At 48.7% G+C, this 20,026-nt stretch overlaps 1 protein-coding gene across 7 annotated transcripts in view; it reads left to right on the top strand.

Moving 5' to 3' along the window:
• Positions 1-2,481: 2,481 nt before the first annotated feature.
• The window catches only part of BANP (BTG3 associated nuclear protein), a 103,465-nt gene continuing 85,920 nt past the window's right edge, over positions 2,482-20,026 (top strand). For 4 of the 7 annotated variants that reach the window (XM_068528825.1, XM_068528824.1, XM_068528823.1 and 1 more), the window contains exon 1: positions 2,482-2,555. The gene's annotated coding sequence lies outside the window, so the exon portion shown is untranslated. The other 3 variants (XM_068528821.1, XM_068528820.1, XM_068528822.1) reach the window with 3 other exon arrangements.

Here is a 20,026-nt window from a genome sequence, read left to right as displayed (position 1 = left end):
GAGTTAGACCCTCCGCTAAATCCTTTACAAACTCTGCTTCATCGAATCCTCCCAATATCCTCATGAGCTCTGAGTCTGAAACGCCAGTTCCCAGAGGAGACGGCCAACTTGCCACAGGGAGCTTGGACTCCAAGCCCACGTCAGGCCTGCTCTCACAGCCCTGGTCTATGGAGTTATACTGTTTTCTAGGCTTTTCCTGGGCAACTGAGGGCTTCACAAATAACTCACTGTTCTCCATGCTGGTGCATCTTCAGGAACAGGACCTTCTAAGGATTCCAGGGTGTGCCTGAAGTGGGCTCTGCACGGTTTTGAAGAAGGGGCCTTGGAGATCTTTGCAAACGCCTGGAGCACGCACATCCACGTGGTTCCCCATGTCTGGTGCCATCCAGGCCAGGGTGCACCTCCCTCTCTTTCCATAAAGCCCCCAGTGATGTGACTTCAGCCTAGTTAACTCCAGGAACTTGGATTGGATTCTTTATATATATATATTTTTGGCTGCGCTGTGTGGCTCATGGGATCTTAGTTCCCCGACCAGGGATTGAACCCTGGCCCTCAGCAGTGAAAAGTGTGGAGTCCTAACCACTGGACCACCGGGGAATTCCCTGGATTGGATTCTTGTAAGGACTGATGGCAAGGAGAAGAGTCCCCTGTGGTAGGGAAGTCAACTTTCACTGGTAGGCAGTTGTCTTCGCTAATTTCTAGCTATTTAATTTTTTTTTAAACCATGGTTAATCAGCTGTCAATACTGCACACCTCCGTCTATTTGAGCTTCCTGGGCAGCAAAGTGAAAAGTAAATAAACCTGAAACATCAAAAACAGAAAAGAGAAGTCAAGCACTCCAGCCTAAGCACAACTGTCATTTTGATCAGCTTAAAAATGACTTCGGATGACTTAGCAGTGGCCTGGAAAGGAAGGAGCAGGCAAACCCATGCCTGGAAGGGAGCTGCAGATGAGGACTTGGTGATATTCTGAAATAGTATGAAAAATATCACCCTACGTTCATCTGCTTTCTAGTCAGATATTCATGAACCCTTGTCAAGAATTTTAGAGTTATGTGTTCAGACTGGTTGTAACTGAGACAGAGGTGGGGCTAGAAAGCACGGCTCTCCCGGGACTTTTGTGGCTGGCTTCAGAAACCCTTTTCCCACTGCAAACGGACTCTGGACTCCAGACCCAGGTGCTTTGGCTTCCAGACCCCGCTTTCATCTCTTCCCAGCTATGTAACCTTGCTGAGCAATGTTTCCAATCTCTTTGAACTCCTCCTCACCTCTGAACAGGACAGATCTCATTTCATTATCAGGATCTTCCCAGCGCTGACCTTTTGTGGTTCTTTGGAATTTCTTTAGGGCACTTTTCCTGCAGAGGAATCCAGTGACCAGTCTCAGGAGACCCCCGAGGGCTATTTCTTGAAGAGCCCCTAACGCAACAAGGTTGCCCAAGGCCGCACAGCTGGTTACTGCCCTGAGTACGGTGTTATTATTGGCGAAAGAGAAGTGGGGAAGTGGGCAGGAAACTAACGGTACAGCGTTTTCCTTTCCTAATGAAAATAGCTCCACCGTTTCGTGTTTGGAGGATCAAATGAATTTTAGCTCGCTGTAAACAACTCAGAAAAGAGAGGCGGGTATAAAGAAGAAAAATGAAAAAGCAGTGGTAATCCCAGCAATACCAGTAAGCAGGAATAACATTTCTGGGAACTGGCTATAGTTTGGGAATTTTTTTCCTACGAGTACCCACAAACGCACTTTTATGCTCTATAAATACAGCCAAATTCATACTATGTTTTTCATATATAATAGTCCCTATATTATACACGATACATAACTAACATCAATTACATATAAAATATACATCACGTGTAATTAATATATATTTTTCCAGGACTGTGCCCTCGAGCCTGTGACGGCCCTAGGGACCCCTGAGCACCCGCTGTTACTCGGGGGAACACGGCCAGAGCAGTAGCTGGAGCCTCGCCGGGAGCAGCCGACCGCGGCATCTGAACTACAAGTCCCACCATTCCATGCAAGGGCGCAGTCGGGCGACCGGAGGGCGGAGGGACCACAAGTACCGGCAGGCTTGGTGCAGACGCAGGAACCACGAGTCCCAGAATGCACTGCTCGAAGCTCGCGCAGGGCCCTCCGGGATATGTAGTCGTCGGGGAGCTAATTCGTATTCATCAGGCCTCAAAGAAAATGCAAATTCCTCCAACGGTCCAGCGATGCGACTTCTCAGGGGCTAGCGAGGAGCCCGAGCGCGCGACGCGGGAAGAAAGAAGCCTAGGGGCCTAAACTGTGGCGCGGGAGCAGGACGCGTGCGCATGCCCGGCGGTCACCAGCGCCAGCGAAGGGCGCGCGGGCGGCCCCGAGCGGCAGGCCCCTCCCCTGTGCCCCGCCCCTCGGCCGGCGCGCCCGCCCAGGGAGCCTGCGCAGACGGTGCAAGGCGGAGGGCCGCGGGGAGGGATTCGCAGCGCCTGCGCAGAGCGGCGGCTTCTCTCGCGAGGACGGACGCCATTATCGCATCTCCTCGACAAACACCACGAGAATTCCGCAGCCCACACGGTAATTGCAGCTCCCGCAGCCGGTCGCGTCTCCACCTCCCCCTTCCCGCGGGGCGAGAGCGAGAGCGAGAGCGAGATCTCCCCTCCTCCCTCCTCCCTGCGCCCTCCTCCGGCCGCCGCGCCCGCGCCGCCGCCCCCGCCCCCCCGACGCGGGGACCGGCCCCGACGGCCCGCCGCCCTGGGCGCCCCCGCGTCAGCCCTGTCAGCCGCCGGCCAGACGCACCTCAGCGCCCGGCTCCGGCCGCCCCTCCCCCCGCCCCGCCGGCGCGGGCCTCCCCTCCGGGACCTGCCCCTCACAAGCGGCGTCCGGCCGCGGGGCGGGCGGGGCGGGGTCGCGCTGCTGCTGCTGCTGCTGCCGTGCAGCCCCTCCGGGCCGAGAGGCCCCGGGAAGCCGGAGGCTGCGGGCGCGGGGACAGCGGCTGCGGAGCGGAAGTGCGGGAGGCGGCAGGTTCACGCGGGGCGGGCCCGAGTGAGGGGGACGGCCGTGGGGACCACTACTCGGTGCTCGGAACGCCTGAACCGCCCGTAACCTTAACTCCGTGGATTCAGCTCCAGTTCTCCTTTGTCCGGCAATTAAAATAAGTGTGTGTTTGTGGGACGTGGGATTCTGTCACCACTGGCGTTGATTTTTAGCAAACGGCTGCCATGTGTGGGTCCTGTGCTGCGGCCGGGCCTGCCGAGCGTTTGCAGCGTTTCTCATCACGGCGGTCCAGTCAGGTGGACAGGGAGGTGACCGAGGCTCACGGAGGGTAAGGGGCTTGCCCGGAGCACACAGCCAGGTTTGAACGCGATCTGTCTGAAGTCCGTGTTCTTAAAAAGCTGCACACATACTTGATATTTTAATAAAGAATCGTACCCAGTAAAACGTCAGTGGGAAACTTAAGGTGAGAAGCAACAGCCCCCTGCCCCACTTCTCAGTTCCACTCCTCAAATTCTTTGATATCTTTTTGTTGTTTCTTGAGGAAGTTCTCCGTGGCTCTAAATAATAAGTTGGCATTGTATTGGTTTTATACATTCTTGACTTGCTGGTATGATAGGATGAGTTAGCTTTTCATATCTTATCTCACCTCTTCTATCCCTGCTGAGCAAATATTGCTTCACAGCCAGCTAATCCATTTCCCCTCTATACAGCTTTTTTTTTTTTTTTCCTATTGTTTGTGATGGCCTTTCTTTTTCTTTGCACTTTCTGTTCCCGTTGATTCTTTACCTCGTTTTAAATTCTCAAGGATGGTGTTGGATCTCTCCGACCTTCCCCTTCCCCAGCCCTCTGTCCTTTTTCTCATCTGGACTGATGACTCTTCAGACCAGCCCAGGTATCATCCTGATGTTTTCTTTTACTCTACATCTGAGTTTGTTCAGGTCTCATGTTTTAATCTTGGCTTTCTTTATTTCAATGAAAACTTTCTGCCAAGGAGCCTTACTCCTTTTGGGTAACTCGTGAGGATCCTCTGTGGTGTTCAGCCATTTCTAGAATGCCAAAACAATGTCGAGTCCCACCATGAATGCTATTTGACTTTGGGGACGTGTCCTTCAGCTCTGGAATTTGAAATTCTCTTGTGTCATTTGAGAATTTCTTCTGGTCTGCTTTTACTCTTCTGTTTTAGGAGTTCCTGTTAGTTTGATGATGGACATCTTGGATTAACTCTCTGAATCTCCTGTCTTTATCCTCTTCCTGTGTCGTTTTATTCTTGTTTCTGGGATAGGGCTTCCATTTATCTTCCAGTCCTATTTAAAATTTTTTATTTCTACAACGTTTTAAGTTCTAAGGGCTTACTTGTTCTTTTTTTCGTCATAACGTATTGTCTGATGAATGCATTATCCCCTTGACTTTGAGGATACTATTAAGGATTTTTTCACTTCCCTTGTTCTCTGATTTCTTGTTTCCTCTAGTGCCACTTGTTGTTTTCTTCTTTTTAAAAAGATTGGCTTCTTACTTTGTATGGCAAGTACTCTTCAAATATTGGTAATTGTTGTCTAAGGCAAGAGGAAGCAGGCAGAGAAATCTGAGTCTGTGGGGCTGATTTTTTTTTTTTTTTTTTTGGCCACATTCGCACGGCCTGAGGGATCTTAGTTCCCCAACCAGGAACTGAACCCTGGACCCACTGTAGTAAAAGCCTGGGGTCCTAACCACTGGAACGCCAGGGAAGTCCCCTGTGGGGCTGATTTTGCAAATGTGCGGGTTTCCCTTCGGGTGTTTGGGAACTTTTTATTGTGCTGGGACCTCAAATGCCAGAAGGCAGATTTTCTCTGGGCCTTTCAGCGTAAGGAAGACCCCTTTGATTTGGGGCTGCTCCACTTGGTGTAGGGAGGGCCGTAGTGCAGCTCTTCTGTATAGGGATCTGACTTATGTGGGCGGCCACAGCCCTCGCCCTCGACTGAGGAGCCGGGGTATGGGGTCCTCGCCTTCCACAGGCTTAGAGCCCTCCTTTGGTTGTATCCACTCCTGTGTGCTCCAGGTTGCTATTTCCTTTTCCCCCCATTAAATCCTCTTGGTCTGCCAGAAATTTGCAAAATCTCTTGCCTATTGTCTTATATTCTTTCTTGTGGGTTTATTATAGCATATTAAAAGTCATTTTAATGGGATGAGCAGAGCTCACCTGTGGGGCCAGTCGCTTTCTGTGAGTAAGTAGTCCAGAGTCTGTTCTCATTGCTCTGCTCTCCTGCCTCCCAGTGGCCTTGGTGATGGTTGCCCACCAGCAGTGGGATGGATGGCCAGATCACGGCCCCCATGGCCGCCTCCGCGTTGCAGTTGTGGGCGGGTGGTGTGCGTTCCTGCTGGCCGTTCTGGCTCCGCAGCCTTGCAGGGTGCCAGGCTCGTCTGGGGAAGGCCAGGCACAGACAGTGTTAGAGCAAAGAGTGTGATTTTAGACTCTGCAGTGAGCTGCTCTCTGTGTCACTGGGCCAAAGTTTAAGGATCACCTCTAGGTAAGCAGTGATTACAGTGCTCAAAGTGTAATCTTCATGCATTTTACTTGATTGTCCTTTGAAAGTTGTGAGTAGTGAAATACATCAGTTGTGTTTTCCAGGGCCTTGCTAGTGGAGTGGTCCACAGCAAGGACCACAAGCGTCCCCATCACTGGGCTTTTGAGAGAAAAGCAGACTCTCACGCCCTGTCCAACATACGGAATCTGAATCTGGAGCTTTGTAAACTTTTCCTTTTTAAAAAAATTTATTTATTTTTTATTTGTTTATTTTTGGCTGCTTTGGGTCTTCGTTGCTGTGCGCGGGCTTTCTCTAGTTGCGGCGAGTGGGGGCTGCTCTTCGTTGCAGTGCGTGGGCTTCTCATTGCGGTGGCTTCTCTTTTGGCGGATCACGGGCTCTAGGCGCACGGGCTCAGTAGTTGTGGTGCACGGGCTCAGTAGTTGCGACGCACAGGCTCAGTAGTTGTGGTGCACAGGCTCAGTGGTTGTGGTGCATGGGCTTAGTTGCTCCGTGGCATGTGGGATTTTCCCGGACCAGGGATCGAACCTGTGTCCCCTGCTTTGGCAGGTGGATTCTTAACCACTGTGCCACCAGGGAGGTTCCAGTAAACTTTTCCTTTTGAAGGCACTTTAGACTTAAAGAAAAATTGCAAAAATAGTTTAGAGAGCTTCCCTCTGCCCGTCACCCACTTCCTTTAATGCTGACGTCTTAGATTATCAAATATTCTTATAAAAATCAGAAAATTAACATCGTCACAGTACTGTTAATTGAACTGCAGACCTTGCTGAACTTCATCGGTTTTCCACTAATGTCTTTTTTCTGTTTCAGGAGCTAATCCAGGATCCCTCTCTGCATTTAGTTGTCATGTCTCCTTAAGTCTCTTCCAATCTGTGATATTTACACAGCCCCAAAGTATCTCTCCCAAGATGTTTATAAATTACAAAGGAAAAATAGTAACTTCACAGTGGAAAAACCTGGCAGATAGCATCTCAGCATCACCAGTAATAAGACATAATGATATCATGTTTCTTGATATGCACTGAGACAGAAATGCATACCCAAAGTCTAACCATGACGAAACCCAAGTTGAGGCACATGTTCCAAAATCTTGACTAGTGCGCCTCAGAAGTACCCCAGGTGTTGAAAGATAGGGGAAGATTCAGAATTTGCACTTTAAAGGACTGCCAGGTGTAGCATATGCACTTTGCTGAAGAGATACTTCCTGTGCTAGATGGTTGACAAGGAGAAAAGAGATAAAGAACCACAAGCCTTGTTTGGTGGATTGGTAAATGGGTATCCCTGGCACAGGGTCTAGGTGAGTTTGCATAAATGGCTTATTGATAACACCACTTACAGCTTACTAGCCTTAGTTTTTCCTTATGACCTTCATCTACGCTGTAAATTCTGGAAACTTTAGCTGTGCAGTTAAGTATACATATTACATGACAATGCCAGACTGACTTTAAAATGTCCATGTAACTTTACCACTTTAGCTATTTAAACCTGGAAAAAGTAAGCATTTTCTCACTTTGAAGAAAAGACTTCTGGGGGAAAATATGTATTAAAGTTCTCAAGGAGAATGTCTTAGAAAAAGCTGTAAAAAGTCCTCCCTTTACGAGAGGGAAATAAAGGTCGTTATTGTGTTCCCTGACTTCACATATATGATGGTCATAAAAACAATCGCATAATGAATTGTTCACTGGAATTGCCCTGAACCATTCTGAAATGTTCATTTTTGGCAAATTTGAGAGCCGCTGGGGGGGGGGCGGTGGGGGGCGGCATCACATGGTTGAAATTTGCTCTTAAAAAGTTACACTTGTTTTGTTGTTCCAGGATAGTACCTGGAGCTCATTTAACTCCTCACAGAAGATTTAGAATCCTAGCATCATCCCTGCCTTTCTGAGTAGTTTTAAAAATACTTAACCCTTAGGTTTCTCACTTTTGTGTAGGTTGTGAAACCAGTTAAAAACTAGAGCTTTAGCTAATGATCTCATTTTATGCCATCCGCCTTGCCTTTGACTCTGTCTGTCCACTATCCAGGGCTGTGCCCGGGCTGCCTCCTGGGAAGAGAGGGGGCTGTCTTCAGTTCTAGAGGGCAGGGAGCAGGGGGATCGCTCTTGACCCCTTGCCACCCCCCCAGTGCACGCCCTCATCGTAATGCTGCAGACTAAGTCTAAGAGGAAGCTGAGCTTGGGATGACCACCCAGAGCCTGCCGTTGCTTGAAACCTGTGGGTATTCTTGAATTAAAACGTGATGGAAACCTTAACTTCCTAAGCCACTAGCAGAGAGTACACCCGAAGCGTTGTGGAAGTCACGTGAAATTGATTCCTATTTTGAATTAAATTCTCTGCATCTTTCACATCGACCCATAGCCAAGAACTGTCCGATTTGATTAAATGTTTTGGATCATCTGCCTCTGTGGTGGGGTGGACAGTAAGATTTGCTTTGTCTTTATAAGGACCCTCATGCTGGGGAAGGGGGATGGTGGTGGTGATGACTGGTGACCCATAAGGTCGGATTGCTGACAATGCACAAGTGATGGAAGAATAAAATCCACCAGAAAAGTCCAGGGAAGGTGAAGAGATGAGAATAAGTTTTATTACATCACTGAAAAGGTAGATAGGTGGGATGGAGTGTCTGTGGAAGCTGACTACCCTTTCCTTGCCCTAAGTCCTTCTGTGTTAGCATTTAGAGTAAATGAGCCCAGGTAATGCTCTGAAGGAGAAAGTGAGTTGGCAGGGAGGGCCCAGGTAGGGATGGGGCGGGCGGAGTGGTGTCAGGAAGCCGGGACTGCGCTGAGCGGCTTTGGGCAGAGCCCTGTACTGACAAACCTTTTGTAATAAAGATTTACGTTCTGTGCTGCAAAGAATGCTGCTTCTGGTCTCTAGTGATTTTTCCTTTTTCTTCAAGGTGGAAAGTCATCAAATGACTTGAAGCAAAGTTAAACCTTTCTAAAGTAGCAATGGGTTTGGATAAAGCTGGCAGTGAAAACTTGGTGCGTGTGCTGCTGGCATTTCCTTGTTCGTGTGAACTGTGTGTCCCTTGAGTGTGGTGAGAGCCCCCGGGCACCTTGATCTTCCTGGGTCGGGGGGCGGGATGACTCAGGCTGCGGTTCCAGCTGTCACCACGAAGAGTGGCCCTGCACTTGCGTTGGCAGGTGGATGGCAGGACGGGACCTGTCCTGTGAACTGGTGGGCTGGAGCCAGGGGTGGGCCTCAGGAGCAGAGTGCTGCGTTAAGCTGCCTTTTATGCTGGGAGCTTCCCTGGAGACGCCAAGTCATTCACTCCACCCATGATTTTGACTGAATCTGACAAAGAATGCTGGGCATCCTGTTTACCAGTGAAGAATTGCTGCAGCTGTCAGTGGGCAAACATAGTTTGCAGTTAACTGGCTTTCTAGTTTTGAAATTAAACATTTTGTGGATTTTTAAGATTTGCAGGATTCAACTAATTTCACGATTTTTGTGAAGTGACGGTTTAATATTTATTACATTATTTTACATTTGTATAACAAATTTGCATAATTCAGATTTGTATAAAATGCAGTCCTACTGTGTTGGGAGAAAGAAAGCTGAAGGGGTGCAGTAAGATGAAAACAAACGTGTACTGCCTGGGGTTCCCTCTGTGCGTAGCTGTTAATAAAACACTCAGGGCTTCCCTGGTAAGAATCTGCCTGCCAATGCAGGGGACACGGGTTCGAGCCCTGGTCCGGGAAGATCCCACATGCCGCGGAGCAACTAAGCCCGTGCGCCACAACTACTGAGCCTGCGTGCTAGAGCCCGCGAGCCACAACAACTGAGCCTGCATGCCACAACTACTGAAGCGCACGCACCTAGAGCCCATGCTCCACGACGAGAGAAGCCACCACAATGAGAAGCCCGCGCACCGCAATGATGAGTAGCCCCTGCTCGCCGCAACTAGAGAAAGCCCGCGCGCAGCAACGAATACCCAGTGCAGCCAAAACAAACAAAAAACACTCAATTCATCTTGCTTCACGAGTTCTCCAGGGATCATTCAAGAGCTCAGGAAGCCTGCTTTGCCTCTTTGGGATTTCTGTGGATCCACTATAATCTGAAGCAGAAATCACTCTTTCCGGCCAACAGGAGGGGGAGCAGGCAGAGCCAGCCCATCCTGGAGCACCTCTCAGGAGGCCACGATCACTGCTCTTCAACAAAAGTTCCTGTTTCTTTTTCCCCTGTCTCAGTCTCCAGGCCGTTTCTAGAGTCTGGAGATGCCACTGATGTGGTTAAACGCTCGGCTGTAGGGCAGAAGTCAACAAACTTTGTGTCAAGGGCTATATGAGTAGACATTTTTGGCTTTGGGGGTCTGTCCCAACCACTCAACTCTGCCCTTGGAGAAGCCAGAATAGACGTGGCTGTTTTCCAATAAAACTTATCTACAAAAACTAACCGCTGGCTGGACCTGCCCCTCAGACCGTAGTGTGTGACTCGAGACTGCAAGTGCTCATGCGAGTTGGGGAAAGAAGTCAAGCAGGGGAATTCAGCGAGAGTGAGAGCCGGTGGTGAGGAGCGCTCCCGCTGGGCCCCTTTCCCACAGGCCGCGCCACCTCCAGCAGCTGTGCTCCTCACTGCTGACTTGGGGAGCCTGGGGTGATCTGCAGGGTGTATTTTGGGAAAATGTGCACGAAGTATAATTGGCATCAGCGAAGCACCTTCAGATGAGAATGCGTCTGTCCGTCCTCACTGCTGTTCTTTGGAAGAATAGCCTCAACATCTCTTCATAGGAATTGGATTTGGGTTTTTTCAGGCTTCGAAGTTGCAAGAATAGTACAAAGAATTATGGTGTAGGCTTATCCTAGAGTCTCAGATGCTAATATTTTATATTTGCTTTATCCTTTCTCTTCTCTGCAACTCTCTGTGTTTGTGTGTGTGTATATTTTTCTATTATTTTTTCCTGAACAGTTTGAAGTCCCTTTAACCTTAAACACTTAAATGGCTGTTTCCTATTAACAAGGACCTTCTCTTATATAACCACAGTACAGTGTTCAAAATTAGGAATCTATCATTGATGCAGCTGTGTTATCTAAGCATCAGATCTAGTTCAGATTTTATTAATTATCCCGATAACGTCCATTTTTAGCAAAACAAAAAGGGACTCCTTTATTAACTTTGGATGTATTTTTCCCTAAGAACATTTGCCCTTACCGACATGATCACAAATTAGACACCATACTCCTTACAAATTACAAGTTTAGTGACATCAAAAGTCTGCATATTTATTGTTGACAGCAATCACTTTGCATAATCATTTCCTTCTGCTATTCTGTTTGGGAGAGGGAAGGGAAAGATTGGCAGTAGAGGTAAGAGGCAGAATGCCGGGCTGTTTTTAAAGTCTGCCCAGATCATTGGTTGCACGTGTGGATGCGGTGGGATTATGATGTGCTAGAGCTGTGGGTCAGAAATGAGTATGACCTTACATGGTGTCATTTGCTAAATTTATAAAAAGTTCTTTAAGGTCACTCTCCAATCTACATAGTCCTGTTGGGCTGGGTAAGGGTTATTTTCTAAGGGCTTCTGCTGTTCAGTGCTGGACCCATTTATTTACCAAAGTACAGTTGACCCTTAAACAATGTGGGGGGTAGGGGCACCAACCCTGCACGTAGTGGAAGATCTGAATAGAACTTGTAGTCAGCCCTCTGTATCCGTGGTTCTGCATCCTCGGTTCAACCAGCTGCAGCTCGTGCAGTACCGAAATATTTACTATTGAAAAAAATCGGCATATCGGTGGACCTGTGCAGCTCAAACCAGTGTTGTGGCTGCTTGGCTTTGGGGCAGACTTGGCAGTGTCTGCTCTGCGTGCAGGGCAGCCACGCACGGCTTCCCTCCCGCGGTGGTGTGGGGCGCACATCTGAGCATGTGTGAGACCCTTGGCACACGGCGTTCTTGGTGCTTGGGCCTCCTCGCCCATTAGCAGCCTGAAGTTCAGAGTCCTCGTCACGTTTCAGACCGGCTTCCTGGGCTTCTGGAGCAGTAAGAGGGAGGCATTCTGGTCTGATTAAGGCATTTGACTATGCATGCGGCTTTGAAAAGGTTAAAGTATCTTTATAAATACATGCTTTACATGGACATTTTTTTTTTTTTTTTTTTTTTACATGGACATTTTAATGGCATGAACTTTTCATCAGTCTTAGATCAGGCCCAGTAATTTTGGGGTTCTAAGTGCAGTTTCTAATCTTTAGGGTGTTGTTTTCCATGACTTTTTTTGTTTTTTAAAAAATTAATTAATTAATTAATTTCTTTATTTTTGTCTGCGTTGGGTCTTCGTTGCTGCGCGCCGGCTTTCTCTAGTTGTGGCGAGCGGGGGCTACTCTTCGTTGCGGTGCGCGGGCTTCTCACTGCGGTGGCTTCTCTTGTTGTGGAGCATGGGCTCTAGGAGCGCGAGCTTCAGTAGTTGTGGCACGTGGGCTCAGTAGTTGTGGTGTGCAGGCTCAGTAGTTGTGGCTCACAGGCTCTAGAGCGCAGGCTCAGTAGTTGTGGCGCATGGGCTTAGTTGCTCCACGGCATGTGGGATCTTCCCGGACCAGGGCTTGAACCTGTGTCCCCTGCACTGGCAGGTGGTTTCTTAATCACTGTGCCACCAGGGAAGTCCCCATGACTAAGTTTTCATTACACATTGAGAATTATGATCTTGAGTAAAATGGAAACTGTGAACTTGGCTCCTTGGCCCCCGAGGTGACAGTGGCGTGGGCTGTGTCTGCCACCACCGAGCCATGCCAGCACCGTGCATGGGTCAGCCAGCATCTGCGACTCGTCCTTGACGGGCTCCTTACACTTTTGTCCATTTTCCGTTGTAGATCAGATTACTTTGTTCTCCTTGGTTATGGGCCCTGCCTCTGAGGGGCTGTGTTTGCCTGATGTCAGTTGTGCGTCAGAAACCTCTGGAGTGGTCCCTGCATCTGTCACCTGTCCTCGTTACTTGTTTTAATGACTGCTCAAGCTGGGTGTTCATCGTCTTTTTTTATGTTCCTGGCTAGGATTACAGCTTTCCTTAACATTTTGGCACATGGTTGTTAGTATTATTTGGTTTCTGTAAAATTTCAAGGTGGAAAAAGATTAGGACACTGGCATCCTTACCCTGGACGGCTGACCACCCTCCTCCCCAAGCTTTGCAGTTCATGGGAATAAACAGGAGGGGCAGGTGAGTGATAAACGGATTTCAGGTTCTGGAGGGAGCTGAAGGATGGGTGGGTGCACAGCCCTGCTCTCAGGGGAGGCAAAGGGAACATGTGGTGATGGATGACAGTGGGGTTCGTTAGCCCGACACAAAGTGAGTTACCGAGTGACCGGGCCCTGCTCCCCATGCCTACCCCCCCACCCCACCCCCGCCACCCCACCTGCTCTCCGGTCTCATATTGCCTTAATAAATATTCATGGTGAGGGGATGGGCCTATCTCTGTAAAACGGGGATGTGCCTACATCCAAGGTTGTGAAGACTCAGTGAAATAATGCTAATATGTGTTTAGGATCCAATGAATGGTAGCTCCTATAATTACTGTTATTATCATCAGCTTCACCCACCAGGCCCTGTATCTTTTTATGCTTACCAGTTTATATGGGGCAGATTTAATGGATAGAAATTTGCATGTAGTCAGAGTTTTGTCTGTGATAAACTTACATCACAGAATCTTAGAATTTGAGAACTGGACAGGAGCTTAGAGGTGATTTAAATAGTACAACTTGCTAGTTAAAAGCTTGGGCATGGTTGTAAAGTATACACTTGTTAGAAACGCAAGGACCCTTGATAAATGTGTGTTTCTACTGTGAAGAATCCTCCAGTGTGAACTCCACACAGCTGGCCTGGCAGCCGCCCTTGGCAGTCATCAGGCTTAAGACAGCCTCTTGTTCTCTCCAGGGAGGTGACTTTTCTCCTGCGCTTCTCAGAAAGTAAATTGTGGTAGATTCTGTTGCTATAGGGTGTTGTAAGTTTGGCAGATTATTTGATATTCAGTGATATTTTATGGACAATTTTAAATTCTATCAGATGGTTTTAGACAGTTTGCAATGTTGAGTTTGAATTCTTATAATTTTAGGGCCAGTATTTCTTATATGGGCACATGTCAGTGGGAAAATGACTTTAAAAATTTTAAATTTCACCCTGAATTCAGCATGATGTGTTGTGGCTCTTTGCGACATAACATTCTTCTGTAGAGGTAAAAAAATTGACCTGTCATGTAATTTGTCCTCACGTCTGAGTGTTTTCCATGTTAACTGTAAAAAACACAGCAACAAGTGAAGTGTAGGAGAGAGCATTGCCTGTAGTCTCCAAATGTTTCATGTTTTACCTTTTTTTTTTTCTAACGGGAAGATGATTAGAACCAAGATCTCTTCTGTCCCTGTAGCTGAAGGATTAAAGGAGCTGCCAGGCCAGTGACTAGTTTAGGAGAATCTGTGCTTACGGAGCACATGAACCTCAAGGTCGTTTCTTTATTCACTTGCTCAGGATTTACGGGTCGCTCCCATGTGCCCAGCAGGGTGGCGTGCTGTGGCGTGATGATCTAGCGCACAGAGCAGAGGTTTTTACGTTACAGTGAGGCTGTCAGTCACTGGACAAGCCGTGACAGCCCCCGAGCAGCCCCAGCCAGTGTGCAGACAGCTGGTTGCGGCTGTGTTCCAATAAAACTTTATTTGTGAACACTGACGTTTGAGTTTAATGTAATTTCATGTCAGGAAGTACTGTTCTTCTTTTGATTTGGTTCATGGGCTGTACAGGTGGAGGGTTGGAAATGGTCCACGGGGCCAACCCTTGGTCTAGAAGGCATTTGTTGAGTGAGTGAGTAAAATGAGGTCGTATCTAGGTAGGCAGGAGCCGGATTGGGAGAGGCCTGAAATGCGGATAGAGTTTAGATGTGATGCCAAGCCGGGCGCTGTGACGACAGCCCTTTGGGAGGTATGAGCCTGGAACTCATCTGCAGGATGGATGGGAGGGAATTGGCTTCCCGCCTCACCGTGTGTGGCTTTGGGAGGGACGAAGGGACAGATCCGTGGATTCCACCTTAGGGTGGGTTACAGAGAGATGACGCCTAATGCCAGGGACTGGAGGCAGGGACAGGGAAGCCGGTTCACGGGTTCAAGGAAGCAGAGCCCAGCGGCACAGGCGCAGTGGGGGAGGAGGAAGAGAGGAGTCGGGTGGGAAGGAGCAGGCCCCCGGGCCTGGTGATGGTCGGATACTGGGGGTGACAGCAGAGAGAGTTAAAAGAGGAGTTGCAGGGTTCTTTCTGGGGGGGTTGGTGGGATCTCCTTGAGCGGTGCTCTCGGGAAAGAGTAGGGATGGGGGCAGAGTTCGGCTTTGGAAGTGTGGGAGCGGATTTTATTGTCAAATGGCCATAGTGTGGTTTGACATACTGGACCAGGGAAAGCACTGGTGAGGGGTCCGGGCGGCAGTGGTGATTTGGGGGCGTGGGTGTCACTCCCTGTAAGGGCCTGCCGTGCGCCCCCGGGACACGTGCTTCTGGGCTCTGGTTCCCCGAAGGGGCTCCGGGTGCCGCGGCGTGAGGCTCAGACCCGGTGCCGCTGGAGGGCCCAGCGTAGGTGGGGCCAGGGGTGAACCCCGGGGAGGAGGAGGACCCCAGGGTGCTCTGAGCGAGGAGAAGTGCTGAGCGGGGAGGCCGGTGGGAATCGTTCACAGGGCTCTTGTCCAGTCCGACGGTGAGTTTGGAAACCGGTGTTTTGTTTGGGGTCCTGAAGGGTGTGGGAAGGGATGGTGTTTGCGGACGGGTGTGGGTGAGGGTTCCAGAATGTGCTCTAGGAGTTTGGCTCTGGAGGGACGTGATGGCAGCTGGCGGGCGGCAGAGTGGATTGGAGGGTTTTATTATTTTTGTTTTTTCTAAAACAGTTATTTTGCAATCGCCTGAGATGTGCAGGTACGTAGCAGAGATGGTACAGGCTGTTTTTCCACCATTATGTCGTACGTGGCCGTGCCCGGGACGGTGTCCTCCTCCAGGGCGCTGGCTCTCCGAGCTCACCTGAGCTTGTTGACTGAATCCGTGATCCTGGCTGCCTCCTCGCTGGAATCTAGGGGGCACTTCCTAGAGGGGCCCGACGGACACACAGGTATACACCCTGCATCTGGGTGCGCAACGGGGCGACGTTCTGGCACATTGCGTTGTTTCTGTTTTTTCCTGCATTTGATAGTAAGTTGCAGAGGTCACCTCATTTCACCCCTAAGTGCTTGAGCACTCGTGTCCTGGGAGCAAGGGCATTGTTTTACGTAACTGCACCTACAAACAGGAGCAGTGATTCCGTGTCACTGAAGATACGGTCCATACTCAAGTTTCCCCTGGGATTCTTTGTGGCTGCCTCTCCCCTGTCCCGCCCCTGGACCTCCCTACATTGGCAGGTCTCCGCAGCCTCTGCCAGTTTGTTTCATGCCGTGGACTTTTCAAGAGTCTGGCCAGTAGACCAGCATCTCTGACCCCTTCCTTCCTCCTCCGACTGCTCAGCTCTCCGCCGGTTCTGGGCAGCGTGCCCTGATCCTCCTGGCCAGGCGGCTGCTGCAGCCCCCCACCGGTGTCCACCCTCGGCCCTGGCGGGCAGTCGATCCCAGGATACCCCCAGTGTCACTTCTCCGACTTACTGCCTTAGTAAGTGTCTTGTGGGCAGGGCTAGCTTTGCTCCCTTCAGCGTGTGTCTAGCACAGGACCCGGGGGTTGTTTTTTGAAGAATGTATGAATAAATGCAATAAGATCATTGATATTAATTGTATAAGTAGTCCACAGACACTCATTAAGGCTTGTCACAGAACTAGGAAATAAGGTTAAGGTGTTTAAGCCCACAGTCCCCGTACATTATTATAGTCCTGCATCTTTGGCAGATTTAGTATTTTATGTTATCAGAATAATACTTCACAGTGTAAGCAATTTAGGAGCTACCAGAGAAGAATTAAAATATGGGCATTATCTATGTAGAAACTAGAACTTTTATTGCGAGATATATGCAGGCCTCTGCAATGTATTTACATTTATCGTTGGCAGTTGGTAAATCAAGTAAAAGTTGCTTTTAATTGCTTGTATGGTTTCTGTTTTATAGCAGACATTATCTGAAATTCGTTTTAATGTGCACGTGGTTCTTATGCTTTCTTTCTAGAGATATAATTCCTGAAGGCGGTGGTTGCCATCGTGGTCCACAGACCCCAGGGATGTCCTGGAGACATTCCCAGTGGGTATTTGAGGTCAGAATAGTTTTCATGATTGTCAAGAGGTCATTTGCCTCTTTTTGCCTGTTGACATTTGGACCGAGTCCCCGAGCTACCATTGTTGCTGGATTCTTTACTGCCGTGCAATTCAGAAAAGCCATTCTCATCTAAGAATGTCCTTGATGCAGCAGTAAAAATCATTCATTTTGTTAAATCTCAGCCCTGAGTACACCCCTTTTTAATACTCTGTGTAACAAAACAGGAAGTGTGTGGAAAGCACTTCTGCGTTTTGGAGTTGGGAGGTTGCCTGGAAGACGGGCCCTTCTGCAGTTACTTGGGTTGCTAGCTGAACTGGCCGCTTTTTCTCATGGACCACCATAACGGAATAATTGACACGTTACCAGCATTTCTTACTAAACGGACAGAGTTAGCCTGTCACTGCAAGGAAAGCAGCTAACACTATTGCCAGTGGTAAAATTTGTACTTCCAAGTGGAATTGGAATTTCAGAAAGCTTGTATCTGCCACTGTGAACCTGGCAGCTTCCTAATACTTCAAGACTTTTCTTTTTCTTTTTTAAAAATTAATTAATTAATTTACTCTTTTGGCTGCGCCGCACGGCATGCGGGATCCTAGTTCCCTGAGCAGGGATCGAACCCGTGCCCCCGCAGTGGAAGCACTGAGTCTTAACTACTGTACCGCCAGGGAAGTCCCCAGGACTTTTCTGATGAGATCAGTGCTGATGTTAAGGAATGTGATGCTTTAGGTAATCTGTAATGACCAACATTCGGAAGGTCTGCATAACTCACTGAACCAGTATTTTCCAAATGACCAAATCAGACCCGGGTAAATGGCCATTTAAAGACAGATTTTAAAGTGATAAAGTAACAAAAAGTTCAGCAGTACAGTTTTAGATTCCACATTGCAGCTCACCTTTGGGGAGAAATAAAGCCCTTGTTGAGGTTTGGTGTTGCATTACAGAGGAATATCCACAGTTATCTGAACGGGCTGTTCAGATGCACTGCCCTCTTTTTCATGCAGTAATAGATATGAGAACCCAGTTGTTTTCCAGTAAGTCTGACATTAAAGAGATTTGTAAAAATGCAAAACTATGTCTCTCTTCTTGCTAAGATTTTGCTGCTGTTGTTTTGGAAACTCTAGTAGTTATTTTTTTTAAATTAATTAACTAATTAATTAATTTGTTTTTATTTTTGGCCGTGTTGGGTCTTCGTTGCTGCACGCGGGCTTTCTCTAGTTGTGGCAAGCTGGGGCTACTCTTCCTTGCGGTGTGCGGGCTTCTCATTGTCGTGGCTTCTCTTGTTGTGGAGCACGTGGCACGGGCTTCAGTAGTTGCGGCACGCGGGCTCAGTAGCTGTGGCTCGCGGGCTGTAGAGCAGAGGCTCCATAGTTGTGGCTTGTGAGCTCCAGGCGCGCGGGCTTCAGTAGTTGTGGCTCATGGGCTCTAGAGCACAGGCTCAGTAGTTGTGGCGCACGGGCTTAGTTAATCCACGGCATGTGGGATCTTCCCGGGCCAGGGATCGAACCCGTGTCCCCTCCACTGGCAGGCAGATTCTTAACCACTGCACCACCAGGGAAGCCCCTCTAGTAGTTATTTTTAGTAAAAAAAAGTTTTGTATGTTAATATTGTAATGTATGGGTTTTTGTGATTTTTAAATGAATAAAGTATTCACACATTTTCTGTTCTAATATCAGAGATGGTGACATTGATAGATACACGTCCACGAGTACAAGCTCACTAACTTTCAGATGGGGAAGGGGGTCCTGAGACCAGTGTGTCTTGAAGTAAGACAGCGGTGCTGTGGGATCAGTTTAAAGTCAGCCAGTTCTCTTTCCTGCATTGGTGGTTTGTATTTGAGGAGGTTTATATATTTTGGAAAAGGTGAATAAAAGTGGCCAGTTTAATCAAACGTGTTAACTATAGAGGGGAAGGACCTGCCATCTGAGGCTAGTTTGACCTTCTTCTCCTAATTTCAAACTTAAACATTTTTAGGGGGGCTGTTTTGAAGAAGAAACAGTGTGGCCTGGATTTTCCTAAGAATCACTGCTTCCCGATGATCTAGTACCTGGCTGGTCATTTATAGTCACGTTTTCTCTTTCTTCCCTATTTGTCCTTTGAGTATCCCCCTGCCACCCCACACTGACTTGGGGAAAATCAGTAAGCTGAGTCTTGTTCCCATGCCTCAGTTTAATAAAAGTTGATTTCTTTGCTTACTTCATACTGGCGTTTAATTAATTTTATTACTGCATCTATATCCAGATGGATCTGACTGAATGGAATGATCTTTATTTTCTTGGAGGTGCCCTGTTTCTGGAAGTTGAGCTTTTTAACTGGGCACCACTGGGCCACTTCCTGCTGGGGGTGGAGGTTACTTACCGCTCTGGTCTTCACGGTGTGTGGACTTGGCCTTGCTGCTCAGGTGGACGTGAAGCCGGTGCCAGAGGCGGGGCGGTGGCTGGGGCACCGGGGCCTGGGGGGCGGGGCTGCCGTTGGGCCTGGGTGCTGGCGGTTCCCACTGTCTCCTGAGTGATTGCTCTCCGAGACTTGTCTTCAGGGTCTTCTGTCTCTTGTACTCATCGGGGCCGCTCCTGCCCCTCCGAGGACTGTCTTCAGTCCGTGTATTTGGCATCTGTAAAGGGAGGTCAGCCTGGCATGGCCTACTCCCGAGGCCCCTCCACGGTGAGCTAGGCGCGCCCCCGCTTCCACCCATGATGTCACGGCACCTGGGCCGCGTCTCTTCACACGGGTCGCCTGCAGGGATCTGACGGCTGGGAAGTAGTTCTGGTAGAGCAGAGTCGGAGGTCACACAGTGGCTGTAGTGTGCGCCTCCCAGGGACAGCCTCCTGCAGACAGGTTCAGTGGGGCGCTTGTTCAAGGGCCGATGGGAGAAACAGCTCTGTGCAGAGTGTCTGCCCTAAAAACCCCATATGTTGTGACATCCCTAATGAGGTGACCTGTGTGATGTCGTTCTGGTGGTGACTGAGAAAATCCCAGGGTGGGCACAGGGGGCTTTGCCTGGTGATGTCTGCTGAAGTTCAGTCGTGTGCTCGATTACAGTAGCTTTTCTTTTTTTCCTGTTGCAGTGGCGTTTTGGCTTTATTTTATGGGTGTCCGAAATATTTAAAAATTAGCAAAATTAAAACTAAATGTGCAGTTCTGTGTTTTTTTTTTTATTTCAACACTTCTTTTTAATACAGAAAAATAACATATTTACATAGTTCTGTGTTTCTGCTGATGAACAGCTGCTCGTGTCTGTTGCTGACAACCCCTGAGCAGCTTGTATTTTCACTGTTAAACCTAACATGTCATTTGCATGAAGTTCACAGTTGTAAGCTAAACAGATATGTGACTTAATTATGGTACAGTCCTTATTGAAATCAA

Source organism: Eschrichtius robustus, chromosome 19 (genome assembly GCF_028021215.1).
Source record: "Eschrichtius robustus isolate mEscRob2 chromosome 19, mEscRob2.pri, whole genome shotgun sequence".
In the NCBI taxonomy this organism is placed as follows: Eukaryota; Metazoa; Chordata; class Mammalia; order Artiodactyla; family Eschrichtiidae; genus Eschrichtius; species Eschrichtius robustus.
Note: the sequence above shows the minus strand (reverse complement) of the source record. Positions and strands in the feature narration are given on the sequence as shown.